The sequence below is a fragment of the Equus caballus genome, chromosome 16 (genome assembly GCF_041296265.1).
Source record: "Equus caballus isolate H_3958 breed thoroughbred chromosome 16, TB-T2T, whole genome shotgun sequence".
NCBI classification, from domain to species: Eukaryota; Metazoa; Chordata; class Mammalia; order Perissodactyla; family Equidae; genus Equus; species Equus caballus.
This window is the reverse complement of record NC_091699.1, coordinates 3,792,027-3,805,164: the sequence shown is the minus strand read 5'-3', so window position 1 is coordinate 3,805,164 and position 13,138 is coordinate 3,792,027.

Genomic DNA, 13,138 nt, shown 5'->3' with positions numbered 1-13,138 from the left:
AGCCAGATCTGAGGCTGACCATGGAGCCACGGCCATGGACACTGGAGCTGGTCTGCAGAGAGTCCACCCTGCCCTCACCCAACTCCTGCCCTGCCTCACTTCGCCTCCTCGCTCAGGGGCTCCATGGCCTGGAACCAGGCCCCAAAGTGCTGGATGGAGACATGGCCTGGGTGGGGAACCCTGGAGAGCTCTTGGAGAGGGTGAGGAGGGGGACAAGGAGCAAATCTGGAGTGTTTGTCAACTTGGGAACCCTGCTTCCCTGCAACTCCAGTCAGGATGTGCCTGTTCTCACAGTTGGACCAAAATAGATCCTCTACCAGGAAGGGGTCCTTGATGCCAGGACTTCCCCCACCCGCCAATGCCATAGGATCCCCAGCTCTGTATATCGAACTCTGCAAATAAGTGTGCAACCCCAGGGATTGGGCTAGAGAGCTTCTTATGAAAGGGGGTCTCTCTGATTCCCACACACCCACTCTCACCACAGTGAGGCCGCAGCTCCTTACCTCATTCTGACAGCTGAGCACATTCCCCTGGAAGGCAGACAGACAAAGTCCATCAGAAACAGCCCCCTTAGCCCAGAACTAGCCCCCATCCCACCTCTTCCAGTGTTGCACTGCTGCCAGTGGGCAGGCCCTTCCAGAGAATGGACTTGGACCTGGGCTAGGCTCTGGGCTCCAGACCTGGGGACAGAGGAGCTGAGACCTTGTAATCTAACCCTCTCTGATGACACATGGGGAGACTGAAGCCTCAGGCAGGAAGGGACAGCTCAGCCACTGATGTGCTTCCTGACTTGGAGGGGCCCGACTTCTCTTCCCTCACGGGCAGGGCCAGAGGGAGAGGCTGAATCCAGCTCAGACACCACCTCCTGTGGTCACACAGCCAGGCAGCGCTGAACATCAGCAGCCCAGGGAGCCTGGATGGCAGCTTAGGCAGAGCCTCCCATCAATCGTTGCTGAGATGGGCCTGATGCCCTGGCTTCCACAGGAGGCTGGGAGGCTCTGCAGAGAGGACCTTTCCAAGTATGAGAGCTCAGGGCTCAGGCAGGACTCCTCCCAAACCCTCAAGAGCCTGATCCCACGGCCCCACCTCCAGGCTCACTCACCTCCACATAATAATCCATCTCATCTTCCAGCAGCTCCAGGTAACTGATGATCATCTAGAGGGAGGGGATGACACCCTGCTCCATCAAGGTGGGGATGGTGATGAGTTCCAGCACTCAGGTGCCCCCATGAACCCTCCCCTGAAACCCCTCACCCCAGCCCCCTGCCCACCCCAGGCTCCCACATACAGCAGCCTAGGACCCTCAGGAGCCCCCACCACACACAATTCCCTCCTCCCCTCCCCTCTAGCAACACCAAACTCCCCCAGTCAGTCCCAGGGCTGGCTGTTGGCCAATCCCTGGGGGTGTGACCCCTGCCCCTCCCCACCCCAAAACCATCCTGTTCCCAGCCCTTCCAGGCATCCTCCTGCTCACTGCCAATGCAGGCACTTCAGATGTGTGGAGGAGGAAGGACCCTCTCCTGGGGGAGGCCTCCAGCTGGGAGGGGGAGCCCTCTCTCCTCTGACTCCTGGGCACCTCCCCCCAGGCACCTTCACCTACTGCTCCATGGCAGGCCCTCTGTGCAGTGGCCAACACGGAGGTCACCTCCTGTCAGTGCTGAGGACAGGGTCAGAGAGACCATGCTCCCCTCCACATGTCCCCCAAGGCCCCTGACCTCAGACCCTGGCCATCTGGCTCCAGTCCCCTGTTGCCTATGCTGTTCCCGCCTCCAGGGTGCTCTGATTCTAGACCAGTCCTGGCTCCAGGACTCACTCTTGTGTGACCTTGGGCCTGCCCAGGCCTCCCTGAGCCTCTTTCCTCATCAGGAAAGAGTGAAGAGAACTCCACCTGCCTCCAGTGCTTTCCTGTGGACTCCATGTCATCTGACTGTCATCAGTGCTCTCCCCTCACCTCTCGAGGAGGAGCCAGCACAAATCTCCTCCCATTCCTGTCCTCCCTTGGAGGATATCACCCCTCCGTGAGGCCTGCACCACATCATCTCCCTCCATTTCCCAGAGGAGGAGACCAAAGCCCACAGAGGGGCAGAGACTTGCTCAAGGACCCACTGAGGAGAGGCCACTCTCCCTCCCAGCCAGAGTCCCTATCCCTGCTGCCTTCACCCTCGCCCTGCCCCACCACTGACCATGGTCCCAACCTCTGCACTCCCAGAGTGTGTCCCAACAACAGCCAAACTGAGACATGGAGGGAGAGGGCAAAGGGTGTTGGGAGGGCCGTGTGGCATCTCCTTCCTGCCCCACCGACAGGGGCCTCTGAACCCCAGGATGGCCTTACCATAGCCTCACTTCCTAGGATGCCCTCAGGATGCTCCCGGCCCCTTCCCACACCCCTCCTTCCAGATCTCCAGCCCCAGGTTACCTTAGGGAACAGTCTCCTGCTCACGTGCTGCTCTCCCCTGCACCACTTCTTAAAGGTGTAGGAACTCTCCCTGGGGGAGTGGGGAAAGAAAGAAAGAAAGACTATGGGATGGTTGAAGGGCAAATCCCATTTGTTTGAGATCCCAGAAGACCCAAACAGCCTGGGGCCTGGATGAGGGATTTCACTGGGTTGCTCTGAGCCCCAAGGTCCCCATGGGACCGGGGAGGGCCCTCTCCTGTTGTCACCTGGGGCCTCCATTCCCATATCTACCACACAGATCTTTTTTGAACAATCTTGGTTTCTGTTGGATGGAGATTTCTGTTGCTGCAAAGGAAACACTTGAGAATCTCCAACTGGGCTCACGTCAGGATCTGATATTGAAGGAAATGAATTCCCGGGCAGAACCACTGGCCTAAGGGCCCTGAGAGCCTCAGAGACCCAGGAACTGGATCAGTGTGTGTCCCAGGTATTCACTGTCTCCCAGGTGGTCTCAGCTGTCTGCGGGGGCCATGGCGACCCAATGCCAGCTGCTGGGTCCACCTCACCCTACTGGTGCTTGGATGGAGAGCAGCCTACCCACCTGGAAACTTGTCCCCAGGTCTCTTTGATCTGCTTAATGGCAGGGCTCTGCAGAGCAGAAAGGATCATGTGGAAGGAAGAGAAGTTTCTGAGGCCTCGGCACCCCTGGGGAAGGGAAGAGATTGAGCTTTGAGGGGGGGGCCGGAGTTCTCCAGCTCTGGATTCTGTCCCCTCATGGACTTCTGTCTTGGATGAGACAGATGCCCAGGAAACCCAAGGAGGGCACACCTGGGACCTAACGAGTAACAGTGCCAGGCACAAGGATTTTTAGCTGAACACAAGGAAGGAGCACAGCAAGGAAGTGAGCTTGCCACCACCAGGACCTCAAGTCAAGGTCAGTGTGGTCCTGGCAGGAGGGTCGAGGGACAGTGCAGGGACTCAGAGCACAGACTTCAATATCGACAGCTGAGAAACAAGAGGCAATTCCCACGATTCCAGACAGGCCCTCCATGGGCCTCCCATGTCTTACCTCGGCCACCTGAATCCACAGCTCCACCACCCTGGCCCTTTCCTGGGCTGCCATGCCCGGGTCCCCGAGGCACATAGCGATGACACTGTTGGCCAAGGTGTTCGTGTGTGCCACAGTGTCACAGGTGGCGGGTGCCAGGTACTCGCAGTCCCTGTTGTCTCGCTGGGACCAGATGGAGCCCAGGCAGTGAGCAGGCACCAATTTCTTGAACATCTCCTGAGGGAGATTCAGTGTGTTGCCAGCACTGCCTTACCCCAGCTCGGCATCCATGGCCTCCCACAGTCCCAGGCGGGTGAGGACAGAGCGGGAGCTCAGGAAGCAGAGGATGTGATCTCTGAGGTGTGTGGGACTCCCTGACTTTTTTCTGTATCCGCTGAAGGTGCCAGCACAAGATGACCAAGGACACAGTGCTGTGCAGAAGGGAGGGCATTTGCTCCCAGCCCGGTCTCACTTCCTCCAAGCTCTGGAACACAGCCCTCACAGGCCCACCGCAAGGGCCTTCTTCCAACCATCCCAGTACCCCTCGGGTCCCATTCCCCATTCCCATGCACATTCCCCCGAGGCAGGGAGAAGCACCCGCTTTGTGTGATTGTCTCCACTGGAGTCAGTACACATCATGTGCCTGATAAGTGCTGAGGATGTGAAGACCCCCTGGGCACACGCGTGATCGACCCAAGGACCTGGCAGGACTTCAGTGAGCTCCCTCCCACACCAAAGGGCCAGAAGCTGCCCAACTTCCTCTCTGTTCCACCTCATTCGTTGGCACAGCCACCCCATGCAGCAGGTGACCTTATTGTCGTGTTCTGCTGTGCACGTGGGGACAGCGAGCGCTTGGGGTTAAGAAAGTGCCCAAGTCACAGTGTTGGTAACAGTGGAGCAGGAATGTGGACCCAGATCATCAGATTTTGGATCACGGAATAGCAGGTGTGGGGCAGCTCATGGCACAGGAAGGCAGGTACCCCTGCCCTGGAAGCCCCGCTGCTCACCGCCTCCATCCTTGTCAGCTGCTCTGCCATCAGCCGGGGAGGGAAGTCCAAGGGGTTCGGCTTCTCCTCCCTCAGCTGGTTTTCGGTGGTCACAGCCCAGGGTCCAGTGGGCTCTAGTTCAGGAGCTGGCACTGGGGCTGAAGTTAATGGTGGCCCTTCCTCCAGCCCTGTAGGGTCTGATGCAGGTGATGCTGGCTCAGCTCTGCCACAGGTGGTGGGGCTTGAGCTGGAGCTGGCTCTAGCCCAAGGCCTGGCTCTGGCTCTGGCTCTGGATGTGGCAGGAGCTTCCGATCTGGCTCTGGAGCAGGATAAGGAGAAAGTGTCACCCACTCACCTAACAGTTCCCATGCCTTTCCAAAGACAGGAAAGACTCCACTGCCTTTAAGGAAATTCCAGCCCATGAACCTCAGCACAGTCTTCCCACACTGCAGTCCCCTCACCTTTCTGCTTGGGCTCAATGTCCTTGAGAGGCTCCAGGTGGCCCAGCAGAAGGGAGGCATGGCCCTCCTGGTTTGAGCCACCAAAGCTGATGTGACCAGTGGCCAGCCTCACCATCCAACAGGGAAACTGCAGGGGCTCCCTGAAATCCTGCCCTTTGTCCAGCCAGCTTCCAGCATCAGATAGATAGCACTGTGGGGAGACAGATAGGTCATAGAGTCGGAGGCTTGGCCTTTCCTTAAACACTGACCTCACAAGCCACACTGGTTAGCATCTGGGCCCGTGTGCCAGCTCATTCTGTCCAGAGGAGAGCCCCACCTCAGCTCTGATCCCTGGCTGGCCATCTTGGCAGTGGCAGGACTGCTCACCTGGCAGGTTGAACACACAGTCTGTGGGAGTCTCTTGTTCCCACTGACACTCTTCTCCCAAAGGGTCGGGACACAGCCCACCCCACCCAGCCCTCCATGCACGTGGGCAGCTGGACTGAGGACGGAGGCAGAATTTGAGCAGCTTGCTCAGGCACCTCCTGCTCTGGACCTGGTGGTGGTGGTCACAAGGAGTGGATGTGGAGAAATGGAGCCAGAAGGAGCTGAGAGTCTGGTGGGAATGTGTTTCTAGGGGACAACTCAGCCCAGCCTCCATCCTGGTTCTCAGGGGCCCTGGGACCATCCACAGCTCTCTATGACTCCTGTCCTCCTGGAGTGGAAGCCACCAGAACTCATCCCTCCCATGGGAATCTAAAGATGAGTGAGATGCAGGGTTCCACCAGGCCTGCCACAGCCACAGCCTCCATCCTCTCCCCCTACTCTGTTATCTAGAGACAGGAGGCCCTCCTTCTGGACACAAAGATCACTCACTTTTTTTTTGGATTACTTGTGCATTGATGTTATGATAGCTTACAACATTGTGACATTTCAGCTGTACACTATTATTTGTCAGTCATCTTATAGGTGCACCCTTCACCCTTTGTGGCCACCTCAATCCCCCTTTCCCCTGGTAATCACTAATCTGTTCTCTTTGTCCATGTGTTTGTTTATCTTCCACAACTGAGAGGAACCACACAGTTTGTCTATTTCTCTCTGTCTTATTTTGCTTAACGTAATACCCTTAAGGTCCATCCATATTGTTGTCAATGGGATGATTTTGTTATTTTTTACGTCTGAGTAGTATTCCATCTGACCACTCACTTTGTCAGTTGGTCCTTTGGACAATCATCCCACTCATAAGGGGAGAAGGTGCTTCCAGAACTCCTATAGGGTATGAGGGCATCACACAGGATGGATGGTGGACAGAACATGCGACCAAGGCCAAATGTGACTGCCTGACACTCAGAGTAGACTTGAAGCCCAGGGATGGTGTCTCCTTCATTCAGTGAGTTACACTCAGTGTCTTCAGATGTCATGTCAGAGTAGGTGCTTCATATACCATGTTGAATGTACTCCATCCAGAACCATCCTAGATATATGAGTTGTCCTGGGACCACCCCATTCCCCCAGAGATCTGTAAATGGCTACACCAAGGACAAGCACCAAGGCCAGCAGGATGGAATCTCAAACTCCTTGACAGGGTACTCTGCATGTGCTTTTCCAAACTCAGAAAGGCCAAAAGCCAGTGATGGCACAGGAAGACTACTTTTCATGGGACACAGAGAAATAATCACCAACAACCCCAGCATGGCCCACAGCCCTCTCAGAGTCAGGCAGCAGAGAAGCACCTGGATGGCTGATCCCATTCATCCCTGAGAGAACCCTAGCAAGTTCATCCCCCCCACCCCACTGTCCACAGGAGCCAAGCGAAGCTCAGAGTGATGTGGTGACATTCTCAAGACACCGAGCAGACAATGGGCAGAGTCACCACTGTGCTGAGGAGGAGGAGGGCAGTCACCTGGGAAACAGCTGGTCCAGGACCCTGTGGGATGGGCCGAAGACCAAGTAGTTGCTCATGGATGTGGTACCACTGAAAATGACTCTACCTAGGAAGGCTGGTACCAGGGACTCTGACAGGTACTCCATCCTGCCTGCCTGGAGGGCATGCATCCTGCAGGCCTCGGTTGCACAGACACTGGACTCACCTTCACGCTGGGTGGGATGAGGAGGGACATAGAGTCAGTGGCACCACTGTGAACCAACAGGAGGCTCGAGGTCTGCAGCTCACCCGGGAACTCCTAGCCCTGCCAGACATGTGCCACAGGAGAGACAGGGGCTCCCACACTCAGCAAGGTTCTTGGCTTTCAAAGTACAATGTGATGTTGGGCAGGCGAAGGATTCAACATTCACCTCCCTCGAGGCCGTTTGCTCACTGAGAGACAACAGACCTCCCTCTGTGAAGAACACCAGCCCAGTGAATCCTCAACAGACACCCCCTATCTAGAGAGGAGAACAGAGGCTTAGGCATGCCAAGTGGCTTCTCAACTTCCTGAGGGTCAGAATTCAGAACCACCCCAAGTGAGGGCTGAGGGACATTCCCTCTAAACTGCCTGAGGCTTCATCGGACCCTGACCTGGAGGGAAATGTTATGTGGCCACCTCACCCCTCCCTGGTCTGGAAACAGTGCACAGGGCAGTGACACACTCTGAGAATCCCTTTGACTTCCAAAGCACGCTGATAGTTATTTCTCTTACATGAAAGGGAGTTTGGAGACCCTCCTTATCGAGGTTCCATGTTCCAAAAAAGGCAAAATTCAAAGATACTCAGGGCCTAGTGGGAAGTGACAATGACATCAACCTTTTCTCTAATCTTCCTAGGAAAATGCAAAGAGTGCCCTCCTACCCTCCTATGCAGCTGGTGGGGAGGAGCAGAATTCCAGATTCCTTTGGGACTGTGGGACACTCAGGGGGGACAGCCCTGTTAGGGTCCCAGGAGATAGGCAGTTTGAGTTTGGATTCTGGGCCTGCCCTGGTCATCTCAGGGTCCTGAGTGGGAAGACCCCTCTGTGCCCACTCTCACCTCAGAGCAGCCCTGGTTATTGATGGTGGTGCAGTGCAGCTGCCCCCTGTCCAGGGAGATGGAGTACCCAAAGCCATCCACCAGCTCTTCGACCACCTCCTGCGTGCAGCTCTGCAAAGACAGTGCCCAAGAGCTGGGCCGGGAGGTCTCAGGGGCCTACCTCGTCTTGGCCACAGGAAGAAACCCCAGCACAGATCAGGTACCCAGCAGCATCTGCATAGACCTCCAGCCAGGGAGAGCATGAGATGACACCCGGATGGCTAGGGGCTAACCTATGGGTAGAGGAGATTTGTCCCCAGCACCCACTCTCCCATCCTGCTAGCGACCACCTAGGCTGGGAACGTGACACCCTACCAGGGTTCCAACACTGAGCAGACGTCTCCTGCCCAAGGTGGGTCCCCGCTAAGCCACACCATCCCTAACTCCACTCCCCCATGACACACAAGGAGGCTCAAAGGGGTGTGGGGGTGGCATCCAGTTGTGGCGTAACCCAGTTGGCCTGCCCTGTGTTACCTGAGGGCTCCTCCTGACAAATGGCCAAAGGCGGTGCAGGTGAGGGCCAAGCCAGTGTCTATAGTGATTGAAAAGGCTCTTTTTCTTGGCTTTCCTGAAGCCAGAGCCTCGACAAGTCGGCAGACAACAGGAGAAAATGCTGTTCTCTTGAATGTCTCCACTCAAGTGAGCTTGATAGTACGCTATGTCTAGAATGTGGGCGCCTGGAGCCCAGTGTGCTAAGTTCTGTTGGGGTATGTCTCCAAGGAAGTGAGGTCACTTCCTCTGGGTTCCCTTACCTTGGCCCCTTCCTTCAATCACACCCACCCAAAACCCCTCTGGGCTCTTGACTGCTCACCCTCCTTGCCCATGTCATCTCCATAACTGCACACAAATACCCATCACAGCGCCCCACACAGGACCTTGAGATGGAACCAGGGCTCCAGCTTGAGGACATGCAGCTGAGTTCCGACCTCTTTTTTCCTACAAGCTCTGTGTCCTGGAAATGCCATTGTGCCTCCCACGGCCTCCACAATCACCCAACCTGCATGAAGGGGACGAAGCCAGAAATATCTCCCTTGGGACGTCCTCAGGTGTAGAAGAGACAATAGCAACAACACCTGTGGTCTGGTTTGCATGTGTCTGATGCACACACTTAGAGAGGAATGAATGACAAGAAGGGGTGAGATGTAGTGTGGAGTAGCCCTCAAAATAGGCCTGTGTTCCAGCTCTGTGACCTTGAGAAAGTCACTGCCCCTCTGGGCCTCATTTCCAGGTCTGCACCTTTAAGAGGTGGAAATTAGGGGAAATTCAGATATTTCCATTCACTGGCATGAAATCTTGCACGGTCTCCTGTTTGACTTAGAATCAGACCCAAGTGCCTCTTGTCGGCCTATGTGGAGGGCAGCCTCCACCATGGCTCATGGTGCTCACTGTCTTCTGCTGTGCGCTTCCTTGTGGAACAACACAGTGGTTAAGAACTGGCTTCTGAACAGAATGCAGCCAAGGTGATGGGATGGCACACAACCCAGAGTTAAGAATAAAAATCCTGGCCCTTACTTCTTATTCATTTTCTCCAGCCCCCTCCCTTTTTCCCTCTTCCTGTTTCCATCTTTCTCTCTCTCTGCCTCTTAATTCTCTGGAACTGACGGAGCAAGTGCACATGTTTCCAGTTGTCATATGAAGAGGCTCTATAGGAGAGAACGGAGGGAATGATTGGCCAAGAGACAGGCAAGATCTCAGATTTTCAGCCCTTGCTTCAGAGAGACCTTGAGGCAGAAGCACCCAGCCGAGCCATGCCCCCTTCCTGGCACACAGAATTTGTGAGATGTTAAGGATTTGTACTTTTTGGGTGCAAGCTCTTGGAGCGATATCGTCAGATATTGATATCAAAAAGCACAGCCTACCAGTTCCCACCACCTGGTCCTGTCGTGCCCCTATCTGCCCTCCTCTCCCTTCTCAGGCTCCTCTGGCCACACCGCCACATTTCTGCCCTTCTCTGGTCACACTCACTTCTTCCTGTGAGCCTCTGCACCAGTGGTGCCTTCTCCTTGACACTCAAACTGTTCCCAGACACAGGCTGACATGCCTCTCATCTGTCACTCTGCTCACAGCAAATGTCACCTCCGTGAGGCCTTTCAGAGCCTCCCAGGCACAGTCTTCAACATCACAGATCTCCCACCTGCAAGGGCATCTCATGATGTCCTCCTTCTTGGTCTCATCTGGATAAAGTGAGTCCATGAAGGAGGGCTTTCTGCTTGGCGGATGCAGATTCAGCTTCTTCCTGTTTCCTCAGGAAGATGACTGTCTTTTCTGGGCTGAATGTTTCCCCTCCCGAGTCCATTGTGAAAGGAAACCCTCATTCCCTTGCTTTCAAGGGTCCGGTTTGACCAAGAACACAGGGACACTACCCTCTCCGTGGAATGCGGCACCAGTCCCACTACCCAAAGCCAGAAAATTAGCACCCAGCTTGAAACACCACCGGATCCCGAAGTCAGTTCCTGCTGGGGCCTCCCATCCATTTTGTAATCCCATGGGAACTCCTGAGCTCACCTTTCCCCTCAGACCCAGCTCCCAGCCTGCCCTTGGCTTCTTAGAGGAACAGTGGGATTTCCCAGAAGCACTCCCAGCCTGGGCAAGAAATGTTTTGAGCTGTTCTCTATGTATTTTGCAGGATATGGGATAGGGGAAAAGTCATTTTGGTTGTGCATGTGCAACAGTTTTGATGCAAATAGCATCTTTTTCAGACAGAGATCAAAGAGTGGGGCTATTGGGTGTAACAAGAAAATGGATACACTGAGCCAACATCTTCATGGTGTGACGTCTTAGAGAGCAAAGAACATGGTTAAGAGCAGAGAATATGGAGCCACATCTTATGTTCAAATTCCACCTCAATCTCTTCCTAGATATTGGTAGTGGGCAAGTTACTCACCTCATCGGTGCCTCACTTTCTTCATCTGTTGTTGGCAAGAATGATAAGCGTACCTAATTCATGAGGATAGGGAGAGCATTAAAGGAGTTAATCTTTCAAAATGCTTGCAACATCCAGCACATTACAAGCACTGCACCTATCCATTATAAATGCAATGCAAATGTTCTTCTGACGCTATCTGTTTGCTACAGAGGGGAAACTAGTGCCTGGATGGATGTAGACAGCACTCCCTGAGACAGGATGGATCGATGAATGAACAACACTGTTGAGGGCATTACCAAAGGCACATCCGCCTCCCTATGGACATTCCCAAGCAGAATCATACCCAAGCATCCCTCCTCTGTCCTTCAGCGTCTTCTGGGATTCTAACCAGTAATCATGGGGGCTTCTTGAACCCTTGGACCCACATCCACTACAGGTTCTCTTCTCTTTGGCAGCAAACCCCAGGCCTTGTCCTAATGGCTGCAGCCCACAGGCTCTGCACTCTGATCCTTTTCTTCACTTGAAGGAGAAGTTCCATCTCCAGAGCTGGGCACACACAGTGTGAGCCTTGGAGGGAATGTCTCCCTGGCCGGTGGCAGGTGGAAGAATGCCGTGACAGAGTGGGATTTGGGGAGAGTTCTCCAGGTGTGGTCAGAAGGGGCCCAGCCAGGGTATTTGTCAGCAAGGACTGGTGTGGATGGTGGACCTTGGTGGCAAAAGAGTGGTGGGGGCAGCATGTTTCAGAGGTCCTGTCACAAGACAATCCATAGGATCGTCATGAAGTCAGAATCAGCCTAATGACGTCCAGCTCAATCCACTGTCATCTGTTCCCTGACTGGCTCACTAATCTAGGAGTGATTTACAAGAGTTATATCCGTGTTCTACCATCTTTTCATTGATTGGCAGGAGCTATTATTCTTTACACAACTTGTATATTTTTACATAGGAAAGGAAAGGTGAGTTCTGTAACAACGCTTCTTGCAAAGTTCTCCCTATTATATTGAATCACTAACAGAATCCACCGCTTGGAACCTATCGAAAGATCCTGACCTTTACTCTCTGGTTTTAGACCTTCCTGATTGGTAAATTCTCTTGACTTCTGGCTGCTTTCCTGAGGTTTGTCCACTTAGGACAATGTAGGAGTGCAACTTCTTGCCACTTGAGAAGAGTGGTGCAACTCTATGATGATGTTGGTCTTGTTTTCTATGTGTGTGTGTGTGTGTATGTGTGTATGAGACTGTTTGCTGCATCTTGCCGTGTGGGTCAGATCGGCTCTTTTCCTGGGAAAAATTGTCCCTAACCACTTTCTCTGGGCTTTATTCTCATGGCTTGAACAGTGCTGTACAACAGTAGAATTTCTCAATCTGTCTTGTGGAATTTGATATTTTTAGCAGCCATATTTAAAAAAGTAAAAATAAACAGTTGAAACTAATTTTAATATTATATTTAAACCCATTATAACCAAGCTATTATCATTTGTCCATGCAATCTGTATAAAAATTAACAATGAAATATTTCACTTCCTTTTTCGTTTTAATTGGGATCTACAAATACATTTAGAGCACAGTCTTCATTTGTCAGTTGTATATTTTCTCATCTGCAGTATCTGTGTTGAGATACTATAATGCTCACAGAGGTAACATAAGATTCACGTATCTAAGGAGCTCCAAGCTTATCAAAGTTTCCCACTGAATGATCATGTCAGATGAATGATGAAAAGCCCCTATTGGTCTAGTAAGAAAGGAGTCACAGTGGCCTTACAAGGGAACAACCCATAGAATGGTAAGGGCAGATGGAGCGTGGGGTTTTCTCAGGAGGTGTTTGGATGTGAGGCCACAGAAACACATAAGGTAGATGACCTTTTCTCACTGTTTCATGTCAAAAGGGAAGGAGAAGAGACAGCAATTTCTCTGTGAAATATCAGGCAAGTTAAGGGACCCTGAATATGTATGAAGGAAAAAGAAATGTGGGGAACATTGAAAACAGGCTTTGTGGAAAATCAAGGAGTAAATATGCCAATACATAAAAGAAATTAGAATTTCCAGGCATTAGGGATGCTTCCCAGTTGATGCAGCTGATTTTGCATTTACACCGGTACCAAAGAAATCCTGTTTTTCATAAAATCATAAGATTGGCAGCAGCTAAGGCATGGCAGATAATCAGGATCTTCTGGGGTTGAAATTTTATAAGACAGATATGACGAGCAGTAAGAAATTTTGGATGGTTCCAAGGGAATTACTGAGACATAGACCACAGATTGCAGGAATGGCAGAATAGGGGAAGAGAAATTAAGCTGAGAACATGGTGATGTGGCATCACTTCTGAGCTTGAGGAATGGGTATCTGTTGTATGAGTGTTTGAGCAAAATCCAGCCACCAGGGATTTGTGGTGGGTTAATAT